We start from the raw sequence: 17,354 nt of genomic DNA on the forward strand, positions 1-17,354 counted from the left end.
ATGTTGATATAATTTGTGGAGGGGAAGGGAAAAACAAATCGTTTAAATAGGTTTACAGGTGGACCCATTACAACAATGAGATGTACAAGACGTTATGTTGAAAAATGAACTTAGCCTACAAAATTTCTAATGAGGGGCTGGGAAGGTGGCTCAGTGGTAGAGTGTTTGCCTTGCATGCCTGAGGACCTGGGTTCGATTCCTCAGCACCACATTAGCAAAAAGAAAAAAGCCGGAAGTGGCACTGTAGCTCAAAGTGCTAGAGTGCTAGCCTTGAGCTGAAGAACTGAGGGACAGTGCTCAGGCCCAGAGTTCAGGCCCCACGACCAGACCCCCCCAAAAAAAAAATTTCTAATGAGAAGTCAGCTGGTATTCAAATATGGGCACAATGGGTTATGTGTTCCTTCTATGTTTCCTTGGCTATCTCTGTATATTTCAATTGTGAGAGCTTGATTATAAGACAGTTTACTTAGATATGTTGAAATATTTAACTGATTAAACATTGATCTTCCTAAACTGAGATATTTCTGTCTTTGTCTACATTAGGGATTTTTTTTCTTTTATTTGAACAAACATTTATCACTTTGGTATTTTGAGCTATTTATTGAATCCCAAGGCCACAAATATTTGGCCTTTTGATTCTGTTATCAATTTCTGACAAACTTTCTTCACACCTTCATGTTCATTTTTGTTTTTGTTTTCCTAGTATTTTATGTTCAATTAGATTTCCTTCAAGACCTAAAAATTTAGTTCTTTTCAGGGGGGGTCATTACTGGAATTTGAACTCAGGACTTCACTCTGTTGCTTGGCTTTTCTATTCAAGGGTGGCCTTACACCATATGAGCCACACCTTCACCTCTTCAAAAAAAAGTTGATTTATTATACATCAATAGCATAAAAGAGTTCCATATATATACACCATACATGTATACACACACATACACATACACATTGAGACTTTTCAACAAATTTATTCTCTCCTTATACTAAATCACCAATACATTCATCTACTTTTTTCAGTTTGTTGCTATTCATTACACTATCTCTCTCTACGCATTTCTGTATGTATATTTATATACAAATATATAGAATATATATAGATATATATTGAATATATATACATATATAGAATATATATAGAATATATACATAGAATATGTATATATACAGAGAGACAAAGATAGAACCCAGAGAGACATAGCTGTACTATTTTGAGCTCTTCATACATTAATATGTTTTCCTTTTCAGAATCTCTGTCAAAAGGTATTGGCAGAAGAGTACTGATTATAGGGAACGTTCCCAACACTGAATTTCAACATGTTTGCTTTGGTACTGGGATTTCACTGTGAAGCTTGAATATAATCTATTCCCTGCCCCAAAGTTGAAATTTCCTCTCTACAGATGGGTTATTTAGCATTGGATGAAGCACAATAAATTGGGAAACTATTACCAGATGTACTTTTAAGGCATCTTTTTTTCCTTTGTCATATAAAGCAGAACTATGTTCTCTCATAGTTCTCTTTGAACTCTTATTTTGGTAAAGGTTACAGAAAGAGAGGTTCTATATGGTGAATTTGTGAGGAGAGCTTGCCATACCTTGTTCTGCCTCTGGAAATTTCTCTTCAAGATATTCCTTAGTTACTTATATGGCCAGCCAGATAACAACATAACATAAACAATTTATTTTTCACACATATGGTTCAAAGGAGTAGCTATTTGGTGTCTCATGCAGGCCTATTTCATGTACAAAGATACCAGGCTTTTGGTATTTTGCAATTGGCAGAGATTAAAAAACAAGCTAAATCTGGTATTTTATAAGACTCTAAATTTTATCCATTGCAAATACCCTTTCACTCCTCAGCTAGTCCTAAATACTTGAATAAGTCATGATATTCTTAAGATAGGATTTGTGTTGTTCTTCATTAATTTCCTATGCTCACATTTGTTCTCAGATTGTTCTTGCCTTGGCATTTGCTGTTGAGGAGATCTGATCATTTATACAACATGTCTAGAAGATTGGATAGTTACAATCTGTATTTCAGAGTTTTGTCAGCATTTAAGAATCTCTTTATTTGGCTTTCTAGGCAATACAATATCCCAAACTACAGCCGTTTGAGAGAATGGAAGTCTGTAGCAGTATTTAGAGGAACATCAGGAGTAACATCTGCCAGATTGAAAAATTGTCATAGCTCTACATGTTTCCACAGGTGAGAATGAAAAGATGAAGAAATATGAAGTCAAAACTTTGGTGTTATTTTCGGTTGTCTGAAAAGAGTGATAGAAACAGCTTGGATTAATGGACCAGTATAATTATATGATCACAAAGACTAAGGACTGGATCAAGAAAATGTGGTATAGGGCTGGGAAGGTGGCTCAGTGGTAGAGCACTTGCCTTGCATGCTCAAGGCCCTGGGTTCAATTCCTCAATACCACATAAGCAAAAAAAGAAAAAAGCCGGAAGTGGTGCTCTGGCTCAAGTGGTAGAGCACTAGCCTTGGGCTGAAGAGCTGAGGGACAGCACCCAGGCCCAGAGTTCAGGCCCCACAACTGGACCCCCCCCCCAAAAAAAGTGGTATATGTATATAATGGAATTCTATGCTTCCATCAGAAAGAATGACACCAACTCATTTGTTAGGAAATGGAAAGACTTGGAAAAATCATATTAAGTGAAGTAAGCCAGACCCAAAGAAATATAGGTACCTTGATTTCCCTCATTTACAATAATTAGTATGTGTCTAGGATAAGCTTATCAGATGAGCAGAAAAGCTCAAAAGCTATGTACATATGACCATATAAGATGATGATAAGAGCCGGGTGCCAGTGGCTCACACCTGTAATCCTAGCTACTCAGGAGGCTGACATCTGAGGATCAAGGTTCAAAGCCAGCCTGGGCAGGAAACTCCATGAGACTATCTCCAATAAACCACTAGAAAACCAGAAGTGACGCTGTAGCTCAAGTGGTAGAGCACTCGCCTTGAGCTGAAGAGCTGAGGGACAGTGCCGAAGCCCAGAGTTCAAGCCCCACGACCGACAAAAAAAAAAAAAAAGATGATGCTAAGCAAAATGAACCCCAACATATGGACACAAGAGTTTTTTTTCTGTGTTGTTGTTTTCAATGTACTATGGGATTTTTTTCTGTTTCTTTTGTATGTTCTTCTTCCTATTGTATATCCCTGTTATCATTGTATTTGATTTTAGTACTCTGCATCTTGTATATACATTTATCGAATTTGGGGAGGGGAAGGGGAATTACAAAATAATGAAACAAGGTCACAGGATGACCGATTACAACAATGAATTGCACAAGACACTATGTTGGAAATGAACCTTACAACTTTGTGGGGGGGGAGGAAATGGGGAAGGTAGCAAAGGAAAGGGATAGTTGGAGAAAAACAAAGGAGGGGGTAACAAGGCCCAACAAGAAATGCACTCATGAGGCTAGGAAGGTGGCTCAGTGGTAGAGCACTTGCCTTGCATGCATGAGGCCCTGGGTTCGATTCCTCAGCCCCACATAAGAAAAAAGTTGGAAGTGGCACTGTGACTCAAGTGGTAGAGCGCTAGTCTTGATCTGAAGAGCTGAGGGACAGCACCCAGGCCCAGAGTTCAGGCCCCACGACCGGACCCCCCCCAAAAAAAGAAATGTACTCATTACCTCTCTGTACAATATTTTTACAATAAAAAAATTTAAAAACCTACCTCCATGCTTTTCTTTGCAAGAAAATAAAAATTAAAAAAAGATTAAGGGCCACAAGTTTGTTAGTGATACTGATTTCTAGCTTATATTGTTTGGAAGACAAAGGATCCAATAAAGGAATTACCTGGAGCTCTGAGCCTCATCAGTCATGTTCTAGGAAGTTTCAGAATGTGGGAAACAACTATAAAATTCCTAAAACTTCTGGCTGTTGTTTATTAATATAAATTAGAACTGAAATTGAGTCTTGTAGTAATCCTCTTACACATATAATCTACAATTTTCTCTTCCCTTTACCTTTGGGCCTTTTGATCCTACCCTAAGTGACCATGGGCAGTCTCCTTTTCTCTATCAAGTGGCACCAAGGGACACATCTCTAGCCATTGCCATTGTCACCTTGATTTCTGCTGGAACTAGGTGGAACTATTGATCTCAATGGATAAGAATGGTTTGTGAATCCTCCCAGAACTGAGAAAAGACATGTCCAAGAATAAAATCTGTGTAGCTTTTGAAGAAATGGTACCAGTCAATGTCCTTACAGAAATACTAAAAGTTATGGGATATACAGCCAGATCATCAGCATGCCAATGCACAGAAAAAAACAGTGCCTCATGGGAGTGGCAAGTTTCTTGGCTTTTGGAGACCCCTTTAACATGGCTCTGGCCTGCATGGCTTTCTGATTCTTCTGGGATCTTTGTAAAGCAGCAAAATACTCACATGGTCAAGACAATATCCAGGATTTTAGCCACACTTTGCTCATTTCTCTAATTTTCTGTTTTCTTTGTTCCTTGATCTTCATCGGCCATCCAGTGCCATCACCTGCATCTTATAATGGGCCATAATTGGAGTTATCTTCACTGCAATCTTCCCACTGTCTTGGCCAAAACTATGACTGTGGTTGTGGCCTTTAAGGCTCCTGTGCCAGGAGGAAGGATGAGGTGGCTGCTGGTATCAGAAGTTCCTAAATTCATCATTCCTGTCTGCACCCTCATCTAATCGATTCTCTGTAGAATCTGACTGGGAACCTCTCCTCCCTTCATTGACACGATGCACAATCTGAACATGGCCACATCATCAGCTTGTGTGACATGGACTCAGTCACTGCATGCAATTTGAGTCTAACATATGCTGACAAGTAAAAAACATGGAGGTGACTTTTTATTGTACAAATAGTGTACAGAGGGGTTACAGTTTCATGAGTAAAGTAATAAGTACATTTTCTATTGAGCACTGTTACCTCTTCCTTTATCTCCTACCATCCCTACCTTCCAACCTCCCCAACTTCTCCCCACAAAAGCTTTATAGTTCATTTTCTTTTTTCTTTTTTTTTTTTATTACCGGTCGTGGGGCCTGAACTCTGGGTCTGGGCGCTGTCCCTCAGCTCTTCAGCTCAAGGCTAGCACTTTACCACTTGAGCCACAGCGCCACTTCCGGCTTTTTTCTTTTTGCTTATGTGGTGCTGAGGAATTGAACCCAGGGCCTCAGGCATGCAAGGCAAGCACTCTACCACTGAGCCACTTTCCCAGCCCTATAGTTCATTTTCAACATAGTGTCTTGTACATCTCATTGTTACAATGGGTAAACCTGTATCCTTATTTCAGCATTTTGTTACTTCCCTTCCCCTCCCCAAATTAGAAAAATGTATATGCAAGATGCAGGGCACTGACAACAAATACACTGAAAATGGGTTATGCTGTGGGGGAAGCACATACAAAAGAAGCAAAAAAAAATCACATACTACATTTTAAATGTTAAAAAAATAGCAAGCAAGAAAAAATAAACAGTGTGTCCCTACCTTGTGGTTCATTTTATTTAACATCATCTTATATGGTCATGTGTACATGGATAGCTTTTGACCTCTTCTGCTTGTCCTAGACTTATAGTAGTTATTGCACATATGGGAAACCATGGGACCTATGTTTCTTTGGTTTCCCATATTTGAAATAAGCATTTCACTTATTATTTTTTCCAAGTCTTTCCATTTCTTAACAAAATGGGGCAATGTCATTCTTTCTGATGGAAGCATAGAATTCCATTTTCATGTTTTTTGATCCATTAATCTACTGAGGGACATCTGGGTTGTTTCATATCTTAGCTATTTAAATAATGCTTCAATAAACATGGTTGTGCTGGTATCTTTAGTATGGTCTTGTTTGTGATCATTTGGGTAAATGCCCAAAAATGGGATTGCTGGGTTACAGGGGAGCTCTATGTGCAGATTTTTGAGGAACCTCCATACTGCTTTCCAAAGTGGTTGAACAAGTAAAACTTTCCAACTTTACAGATGACATGATCTTGTATTTTAAAAAATCTCATGAACTCCACTCCCAAATTACTCAAGCTGATTCGAAAAATTGGCAAAGTATCAGGGCTTAAAATTAACCCTCAAAAATCAATGGCTTTGGCTGGGAAGGTGGCTCAATGGTAGAGAGCCTGCCATGCATGCATAAGGACCTGCGTTCAATTCCTCAGCACCACATAAGCAAAAAAGCAAGAAGTGGTGCTGTGGCTCAAGTGGTAGAGTGCTAGCCTTGAGTTGAAGATCTGAGGAACAGCCCTCAGGCCCAGATTCAGGCCCCATGACCAGCAAAAAAAAAATCAATGGCTTTTCTGTATGTCAACTATGAGAAGAGTGTGGCTAAAATCAGGAAAGCAACACTTTTTGTAATGGCCCCCAAAAAATAAATACCTAGGAATTAACTAAAAAGTTGAAAGACCTCTATGATGAAACTTTAAAAAACTGAAAAAGTAAATCAAAACAGAACTTAGAAAATGGCAAAAACTCCCATGTTCCTGGATTGGAAAGTTCCACATCGTGAAAATGGCAATACTTCCCAAGGCTATCTACAAATTCAATGCAATACCTATTCAAATTCCAACCTCATTCTTCAAGGAAATAGAAGAGGCAATCCAAAAAATCATATGGAACAATAAAAGACCCATCAAAAACGATCCTTAACAGAAAGAGCAATGTTGGAGGAATATCAATACCAAATTTCAAAATCTTCTACAAAACCATAGTACTTAAAACAGCTTGGTACTGGCACAAGAACAGACCTCAGGACCAATGGAATAGATTTGAAAGCTCAGAAATGAACCCACAGACATATAGCCATCTAATCTTTGATAAAGGAGCTAAACAAATAGAATGGAAGAAAGACAGCCTATTCAGTAAATGGTGCTGACAAAATTGGTTAATCACTTGTAGAAAACTAGATCCTTATATATCACCCTGCACCAGAATCAATTCCAAATGGATCAAAGACCTCGGCGTCAAAGCAGACACCCTGAAAACATTATAGGAAAGAATAGGAGGAACCCTAGGTCTCCTTGGCTCAGGCTGAAATTTTCTTAATAAGGATAAAAAAAAAAACAACAAATCAAAGAAATGTTGGACAAATGGGAGTGCATGAAGTTGCAGAGCTTCTGCATGGCAAAGGACATAGCTAGCAAGATCAAGATCAATAGAATTGGGAGATCTTCACTAGCCATACAACAGACAAGGGTCTCATATCTAAAATATACCTGGAACTCAAAAAATTAAATCCCCCAACAACAAAGAAACAACTGCCCAATAAATAAGTGGGCTAAAGACTTAAAGAGAAACTTCTCTGAAGAGGAAAGGAGGATGGCCAATAGACCCATGAAGAAATTCTCAACCTTTCTAGCCATATAAGAAATGCAAAACAACCCAGATGCCCCTCAGTAGAAGAATGGATCAAGGAAATGTGGTATATATACACAATGGAATTCTATGCCTCCATCAGAAAGAATGACATTGCCCCATTTGTTAGGAAATGGAAAGACTTGGAAAAAATAATAAGTGAAATGCTTATTGCAAATATGGGAAACCAAAGAAACATAGGTCCCATGATTTCCCTTATTTTCAACAACTAATATATGTCTGGGACAAGCAGAAAAGGTCAGATAAGATGATGTTAAGTGAAATGAACCCCAAGATAGGGACACAAGTCATTTTTTTCTATCTTGCTATGGTTTCTAACATATTTATAAGGCACCATGGGATTTTTTGTTGCTTTTTATGTCCCTCCCCCACAGTATAACCCCTGTTTTCACTGTATTTTATGTTGGTATAATTTTGGGAGGGGAAGGGAAAGAACAAAATGTTTAAATAGGGATACATGTTGACCCATTGCAACAATGAGATGTAGAAGCCACTATGTTGAAAAAAATTAATATTACAATTTAGGCGGCGGGGTGGGAGTGGGTGGGTGATTGTAGTTGAGGAAGTGGGAGGGAAGAGATGGTGGGAGAAAAACAAAGGAGGCAACAATGCTTGATAAGAAATGTACTCATTACCTTGTTCATGTAACTGTAAACCCTCTGTACAGTATTTTTCACAATAAAAAACTTACAAAAAATTGTGTGCAACAGATGCTGGAAGCGATGTGGACAGAAGGGAACCTTACTTCATTGTTGGTGGGAGTGTAAACTTGTTCAACCACTTTGGAAAGTAGTATGGAGGTTCCTCAAAAGACTCCACATAGAGCTCCCCTATGACCCAGCAATCCCACTTTTGGGCATTTACCCAAATGTTTACAAACAAGACCACACTAAAGCTATCAGCATGACTATGCTTATTGCAGCATTATTTATCATAGCTAAGATATGGAACCAACTCAGATGCCCCTCAGTAGATGAATGGATCAAGAAAATGTGGTATATATACACAATGGAATTCTATGCCTCCATCAGAAAAAATGACATTGCCCCATTTGTTAGGAAATGGAAAGACTTGGAAAAAATTATATTACATGAAGTAAGCCAAGCCCAAAGAAACATAGGTCCCATGGTTTCCTTTATTTGCAATATCTAATATATGTATGAGTCAAGCAGAACAGGTCAGATAAGGTGATGTTAGGAAAATGAACCTTAAGATATGTATTCAAATGTTTTCTTTCATGCATTTGTTTCTAATGCATTTATCAGATTATTTCTTTGTTGCTTTGTGTGTCCCTCCCCCACAGTATAACCCCTGCTTTCACTGTATTTGATGTCAGTATAATTTGTGGAGGGGAAGGGGAAAAACAAGTCATTTAAATAAGAATACAGGTGGACCCATTGCAACAATGAGAAGTACAAGTTGTCAGGTTGAAAATGAACTTTACAACTTTGGTGGGGGGAGAGGATTGGGTGGAGGGGAGTGTGGAGGCTGGGAAGGGATGGGAAGGGTAAACAAAGGAGGAGGCTACAATGCTTGACAAGAAATTTACTCATTATCTTGCCCATGTAATTGTAACCCCTCTGTACAATATTTTCACAATAAAAAATAAATAAAAATTTTAAAAAGATATGTGAATAAAGATAAAGTCTTAAAATCAAAAAAAATTGTGTGCATATTCTTTGTATTTTTGTCAGTTGTAGGACTTGAACTCTTGGCATGGGTGCTGCCCCTCAGCTCTTCAGCTCAAGGTGAAGGCTCTACCACTTGAGCCACTGCGCCACTTCTGGTTTTCAGAGTGGTTTATTGGAGAGGAGTCTCACCAACTTTCCTGCCCAGGCTGGTTTTGAACTGCAATCCTCAGATCTCAGCCTCCTGAGTAGAGAGGATTACAGGTGTGAGCCACCGACATCATGCTGTGCATGTTCTTTTGAGGGCATGCTATTAAACAAATGAAAATATAATTGGATTTCCAACTTCCTCAGTATGTTAATAATGATAAATCACAATATTCATCAGTTTCTATTGAGTTTTGTCTAGCTTCCTTATTTATTTAAAAAATTTTGTTAATAGGGTTGAGTGTATATTATTGGGTAAAATGCTGGATCCTCATTTTGTGATGTGAAGTTGTTGGGAGAAATTATTTTTGTGCTTTTGTATAATATTTCTTCTTAGTTGGGATTTCAGTGAATTTACACCACACTTTCACACTTTTTTTTATTAAATGAGGAATGAAGAGAATATGTTGAAGCAAGAGTGGATGGATGTCAGGCATGGAGAAAATTAATGGCACATAAAACAGAAGTTCATGGATAAATAGATTGAAGGACAGAGGCAAGAAGAAAGGAAAAAAACAAATGTAGCTGTTAGGTTTTTTCAAAAAGAGGTAGCCGAGTAAGAACCACACCACGCACATGGTATTCAGGTAAGGGGTAGGTTTATTCATCATTCTGGCTAGCACTAGGCCATCTTGGCCCTCTACATGGCTGGGAAAGGCTTGGGAAAGACCTGGGAAAAGAGGGCGTCTGAGCCTGGGTTAGGCCTTTTCTAGGGTATGGGCGGAGAAAGATGTGGCCACATCAAATTCAGATGTGACCTCAGCAGATGTGACCTCTTCCAGGTGTGCCAGTTGCCTAGGTAACGGATACTAGGCAGAAACTTAGCCAAAAGGGAGGGAGGTGTCCCTGTGCAGACCTTACATTCCAGCCTTTTGATAATTATGAAAAAGGGTGAAGATTCTCTCTGGCTACTTCCTGCTGGCAAGGGGCGTCGACAGTAGGGATAAAAGGCTAAGATATGGTCCCCTCTGGAAGAAGGCAGCAGGCAGCAGCAGTCATTTGGTAGGTGTGAATCCTTAGATGAAGTCGGGAGGAGGCAAGTCTCTTGCATGAAGTCTGGAGAAGTCTCATGAGGCATTGATGGACTGAAAAAAAATTCTAGAGAGCAAATAAATGGCAAGAGGAAGGACTTGGGGCTGAAAATGTTGGCAGAAATGTCCCTAGCTACTTCTGACATCTGGCTACTAGGTAGAGGAGAAGTTAGGTAACAAAGGCAAGAATGTAAATTCCTGTCTAGTTAATAGGTAGACAGGTATGGACAGTAGAGAGGCAGGCTTCTGACTTCTATTGACCTCCCAGTTCTGGTTAATTTTGAAAGGGCAGGCACAAAGTGGCTGATATGACATCATCTCCTTTTACTCCTCCCCTTGTTCCCCAGACTGGCTGAGTCTAGGTGCTCATTACTGGAATAGCTTGTCCCAGTTGGTATTCAAGGAGGTTTGAATTCAAGGCCTGGGTACTGTCCCTGAGCACTTCTGGTCAAGGCTAGCACTCTATCACTTTGAGTTATAATACCACTTGCAGTGTTTGCTGGTTCAAGATAAGAGTCTTGAGCCATGCTTCCACCCTGGCTCTTTGCAGGTTAGTTGGGAGATGGAGTCTTAGGGATTTTTCTGCCTGGGCTGGCTTTGAACTGCAATCTTTGCCACAAAAGCCCTTTATTATTTCCAATTAAAGCCACAAGGAGATCAAGTAGAATAAGTAGAGTTTACCTGGTTCTTATCAGGAATTGACCAACAAATATTCTATAATGACAAAACTTGTTAGATGTGATAAGAATTTTAGCACAGATATAGTATTGATTTCTTTCTGGTAACACTAACAGTGCTTAAGTTAACCAAAGATACAGAAAGAGTATTAGCTTTTGCAAATCCAAAGCAATCTTTCACCAGGAAATCAGCTGCATGTGATGGAGCCAAGTGAGACTCCACTCTACTTTTACCATGGTGGAGATAGTCAGGATGGTCTAGGCAGGAGTGAGGCCTGTCTTCCAGGTTGGAAGAGATGGACTGTATCTGGACTGAGTGTAGACTGACTAGTACTGAACTACAAATCCAAACTGAACAAACTTCAGGAATCTCAGACAATTTAAGCCAAATAACTTGATTACAATGCCAGATGACAAGTTTACACAGACACAGACATACACACATAGGCATACACTCACAGAATCAAGTTGAGGTCAGAGTGATCCAGTTGATGTGAAATAGCAGCTGAGCTCCCACAATGCCAAGATGGTGCATCTGCCACATGGTCAATGCTAGAGAGAGCTAAAGATTTTGACAGTGAGGGTGCATTGTTTTTATCACACATGGAGCTTCAGGTTCTACCCCCACTACAAAGCTAGATGAGAGGTCCTGCAGAGGAGGGGCCTTGCAGGAAAGGCTGCAGAGGGGGGCATTGCATGGGAGGCCACAGTGTAAGGGGTACCTTGTGGGGGAGGCTGCAAAAGAGGGGGCACTGCATAGGGGAGGCCACAGAAATAGGTGGAGTAGTAAGCTTGGTGGAAGGTTAAGAGTCAGATGAGACCCTTAACCCACCATGTGGCCAAGATGGCAAACTCAAGATGGTGAATTTCTGAAAAACACAAAGAAAACCTAAACAAATGGAAACTGACACTTTTCAAACCTAGAATGGCTTGCCTTTGAGAGGGAACCTAGAGAGGGGTTCCTGGGACCCAGCCTGCGTTGCACTCTTCAGGGCACAAGCCAAAATGTAGAAAAGAGAAAGGGAGAGATAGGGAAAGTTGGACATGACTGGCAAAGAGAGCCATTTACCATTGTAGTGGCAAAAACTGTCTACATCTGAAAATGGCATAAAAATTGGACGCTCTGGCTTTCCAGGTAGTGCAAGAGGCATTTCAAAGGGGTTTCACTGCTCAAGCGTGATTTGCAGCACCCCATTAAATGTGTAAGAGAGTCAGTCTGGTGAGTGAACGAGAACTGCCCAGGCAGAAGTGGCGTCCCAACTTCCCCCAGAGCCCTCTAGAGAGAAATGGCCAAGCCTCCAAAACCAAGTGTCCTCGACTTCAGAGGTGACCGGCCTTTCAGCTAAAGGACATAGGAGCTCTCTGGCATGGCAACACATTTGGACAGAGACTGAGCAACAGAGAACCTTAGAATTTCACTCCCCAGAGTAGAGAAGTGGTATGGATATGGATGTGAAGACCAGCAATGCTATTGATGCGCTGTGTCCGCAGCAGACAGATGGGTTCCCAAAAGGCCGTCAGAACTGTGGGTATTCCTCAGAGCAAAAAAGGGGGAAAAAAAAGAAAAAAATGGAGGGGAATCTCATCTATCCTGACTTTAAGCTCTTCCTGGGTTTCGGCACCATTTAATGTTAGGAGGGTTTTTTTTTGTTGTTGTTTTGTTTTTTTTTTAAAGAGATAGCCGAGTAAGAACAGCACCATTTATATTAGGTTTTTAAAAAGAGGTAGCCGGGGCTGGGAAGGTGGCTCAGTGGTAGAGTGCTTGCCTTGCATGCAAGAGGCCCTGTGTTCGATTCCTCAGCACCACATAAGCAAAAAGAAAAAAGCTGGAAGTGGTGCTGTGGCTCAAGTGGTAGAGCACTAGCCTTGAGCTGAAGAGCTGAGGAACAGCACCCAGGCCCAGAGTTCAGGCCCCATGACCGGACCCAAAAAAAAAAAAAAAAGAAAAGAAAAAGAGGTAGCCAAGTTAAAAACCACACCACACATGTGGTATTCAGGTAAGGGGTAGGTTTATTCATCATTCTGGCTGGCACCAGGCCATCTTGGCCCTCCACAAGACTGGGAAAAGCCTGGGAAAGACCTGGGAAAAGAGGGCATCTGGGCCTGGGTTAGGCCTTATCTAGGGTATGGGTGGAGAAAGGTGTGGCCACATCAACTTCAGATGTGACCTCAGCAGATGTGACCTCTTCCAGGTGTGCCAGTTGCCTAGGTAACAGATACTGGGTAGAAACTTAGCCAAAAGGGAGGGAGGTGTCGCTGTGCAGAACTACGGTAGCCATATGAATTTTTTCTTTTGTGTTACAATAAAAATATTACTCATAAAACAAACTGGATTTGGCCATGTATCATAATTTGCCTGTGTTTTTTTATGTGTGTATGTGACAGAGGTGGGGAGTATTGGGATATTTATTTAATATTGTCATATTAAAATGTTTATCTGATTTTTTGTTGTTTTTAAAAGATTTAGAGGTTTAGATACATTCTATCCAAATATTAAGGATTTTATATGGACAAAAAATATTGGAGGCCATTAAAAGAGTTTAAACTTTTTAGAAGAAATTTTTAAAAAAATAGATAAAGGTATATGTCATCAAAAGACTATGTGCTCATATAAATCTATATAATGAAATCCATTTTTAACATATACTGCATTAAAAATTGAAAATTGAAAGCAATATAAAAATGTACAAGACGCTAAGTTGAAATACGAACTTTACAATTTATGCGGGGGAGGGGGACTGCAGTTGTGGAGATGGGAGGCAAGGGATGGTAGGAGGAAAACAAAGGAGGAGACAACAATGCTTGATAAGAAATGTACTCATTACTGGGGCTGAGAAGGTGGCTCAGTGGTAGAGCGCTTGCCTTGCATGCATGAGGCCCTGGGTTTGATTCCTCAGCACCACATAAGCAAAAAGAAAAAAGCCAGAAGTGGCTCTGTGGCTCAAGTGGTAGAGCACTAGCCTTGAGCTGAAGAGCTAAGGGACAGCGCCCAGGCCCAGAGTTCAGGCTCCACGACTGGACTCCCCCCGCCAAAAAAAAAAAAAAAAGATATATATATATATATATATATATATATATATATATATATATATATACTCATTACCTTCCTCATGTAACTGTAACCCCTCCTCTCTACAGTATTCTCACAATAACATTACAAATAAATAATAATAATAAATAAAACCCAAAAATATAAAAATAAAAAAAGTCAATCTACTAAGATTTTTTTTTTTTTTTTGTCGGTTGTGGGGCCTGAACTCTAGGCCTGGGTGCTGTCCTTCAGCTCTTCAGCTCAAGGCTACCACTCTACCACTTGTGCCACAGTGCCACTTCCGGCTTTTTCTGCTTCTGTGGTGCTGAGGAATTGAACCAAGGGCCGCATGCATGCAAGGCAAGCACTCTACCACTGAGACACCTTCCCAGCCCCTCTACTTAGAGTTTTAAAAATAATTTCTATTTTGTCTATTTGGCCCAAACCTAATTTTTTAATCCATTAAGATAATAGAAACTATAAAAAGTTAATATAACAGAAACTAAAGATGAACCTACAGTTGATTTGATATATACCTTCAATTACATAACTATTAGAAAGAATTAAATAATGTCATTTTCAGGAAAATCAGTGGAACTAGAACAAATCATGTTAAGAGGTAAATCTACCTCTCTCTTATAGGGGGAAGTTAGATCTAAAATGTGTTGGGCTATGACAAATCATATAGGATTCACATTCAGTGAGACCAAAAGAAGATACTCCTAGGAGAGAATTATAAAGGTTAGATGCCTGAGTGTTTCTTCATATTTATATAAAGTAATACACACACTGAAACAAACTCCAAGATATGGCTACATAATACTTTTTTTCAGTGTTTATTTTTGATGACTGTCATTTTCACGCTATATGTGTTGAATTCTCATGTATATCTTTGGCAAATGGGGGAATGGTATAGAACTCAAGTGAAAAATGGTGAAAGTGCAGAAATGGAACTTACTGGATGTTGATGAAAATGAACTCTACAAGTCCTGGGTAGAGATGGGAGGGAGGGACTGGGAGAGCATGAGGGAATAGATGACAATGTATGAAAGTAAATATTCTCATTACCTGATTCAAACAAATGTAACCCCTGTGTACATTACTTCATTAATACAAATAAATTGTTTAAAAAGTTAAATAAAAGAGCCGGGCGCCGGTGGCTCACGCCTGTAATCCTAGCTACTCAGGAGGCTGAGATCTGAGGATCGCGGTTCAAAGCCAGCCCGGGCAGGAGAGACTGTGAGACTCCTATCTCCAATAAACCACCAGAAAACCGGAAGTGGCGCTGTAGCTCAAGTGGTAGAGCGCTCGCCTTGAGCTGAAGAGCTGAAGGACAGCGCCCAGGCCCAGAGTTCAAGCCCTACGACCGACAAAAAAAAAAAAAAAAAAAAAAAAGTTAAATAAAAATATAAATATTGGCTTTACAAAATAAAAATTACCTAGGACTTAAAATCTTAGTTAAGGTCTGTAAAAGACCTCTATGATGAAAAGTAAAGCATTGAAGTAAGAAATTAGGTAAGAACCAGAAAATGAAAAGACTTCCTGTGTTCACACGTTGGCAGAATTAAAATTGTGAAAGTGACTATATTCCCAAAAGTACACGATAGACTCAATGCTATTCCCCTGAAAATTCTAGTGCACTTTTTGCAGGAATAAAAAAAATTAATCATAAGCCAAAAACCCAATACCTATAATCCTAGTTGAGAGTAAGATCTGATTTGGGTACCTTTTGTCTTGTATATGTTTATCTGATTTGGGGAAAAGGAATCACAGAAATGGTGGGACAAAGGGTAAACTAGTGCAACAGTTGGGACACTATGTTGGGAATGAACTTTAAAATTTGAGGGGGGGAAGGGGGTGGGAAAGTGGGAAATAATGAGGGAAAATGGGAGAAAACAGAATACTGAAAAGAAATGTACTAATACCTTATGTATGTAACTAATCCCTCTGCACATAACCTTTATAATAAAATTAAATTAAAAAAATAAGATTATTGTCTGAATCCAGTCTGGGCAAAAAAGTTTATGCGAATCTTTTACCTACGTGGAGTGGCATGTGGCATACGTCTGTCATCTCAACTTTGTAAGATGTAGAAATGGAGGGAATCAGAGTCCCACCCTAGTCCTGTGTAGATATTAGTCTAAAAAGTGATGAATCCCTATAAATACAGCTATGACGAAAATGTAAAACATGATTGAAGTCCATTTGTTTGCCCAGCTAGTGTTGTAACCCAATCATTGAGAAAACAAAGGAGGCTACAATTAATACTGCAAATCATAGGAGTCTTTATTTCAAAGGCCAGTGACTGCACAGGGGAATCAGCTTCCCAAAGCATGCAGCCATGAGACAGCTCAGAGCTAATATTTTAAAGATAAAAGCCACATCCTTTTTGGCAAGTAATGTGTGAAATGATTTTTTTTCTTGCATAGAATGTATAGAACAAAAATGAACATTGTTTGCTGGTCTAGACTTATTTCCCAGAAGACTAGGCGGATGGAACCTTTTTGTTTTTGTTTTGGCAGCACTCACTGAGCAAAATAGCTTGTGGTTTCCTGAAGCACCTTCTAAGCACACTACTGCACTGGGATTAGGAGCCTCTTCTCTTGGGGGATAAATGGTGTTACTTCTGTCATGCTTCAGGCTTACGGACTAACCTACCTCACTAAGCAGTGCAAACTTACCACAAAACTACACAACGCGAGACATTGCAGCAGCATGCAGATTCCTGCTGATCAGCTGTGCGGCAGCAGCCATGCCAAGCCAGGTACTTGGAGGAGAATGATACGCATGATGTGCCACACACCAGCGGTGGGGGGAAACACCAGGAAGAGGAGACTCAGACTGCCACATCCAAACACAGAGACACCCACACACACACCAGGAATCTGCTGGGCAGCTCAATACTGGCTCCAGGATTTGTGAGTACCCGCAATAGAGAACTCTCCCTTAAGGGACCAGCTCCCATGGTGACCTAAAGTTCCCTGATGGGGTCACCTGCCTGAGATGGAGGGAACATATTTGAAGGGGGCAAAGAACCAAACTCTTTTACTAATGCCTTTTGCGCTACCTGGGAAAGATTCTTGGAACACAGCCCCACTCCTGAGCCAGCAAATTACAACTCCCAACTGCCCTCCACACTCCTGCTAGCAGGACAGCGAAACTCCTTGGAGAGGCATACAACCAGGGAGGCATCTGGGAAAGAATACCAGCACCCCCCCACCCACACACACAGGAAAGAGGGCCTAGGGACTATGGAAGATGTCAGGGAAACCCTAAAATTCCTAATAGTATATACCTAACATAAAGTATCTTAACTACCTAGGCATAAATGTGACCAAGGAAATGAAAAAGTTCTTCCAAAAGAATCATTAATTATTGAAGAAAGTAGAAAACGCAAGAATAAAAAA

Source organism: Dipodomys merriami, unplaced genomic scaffold (assembly GCF_024711535.1).
Source record: "Dipodomys merriami isolate MVZ:Mamm:240054 unplaced genomic scaffold, mDipMer1.0.p SCAF_6, whole genome shotgun sequence".
In the NCBI taxonomy this organism is placed as follows: Eukaryota; Metazoa; Chordata; class Mammalia; order Rodentia; family Heteromyidae; genus Dipodomys; species Dipodomys merriami.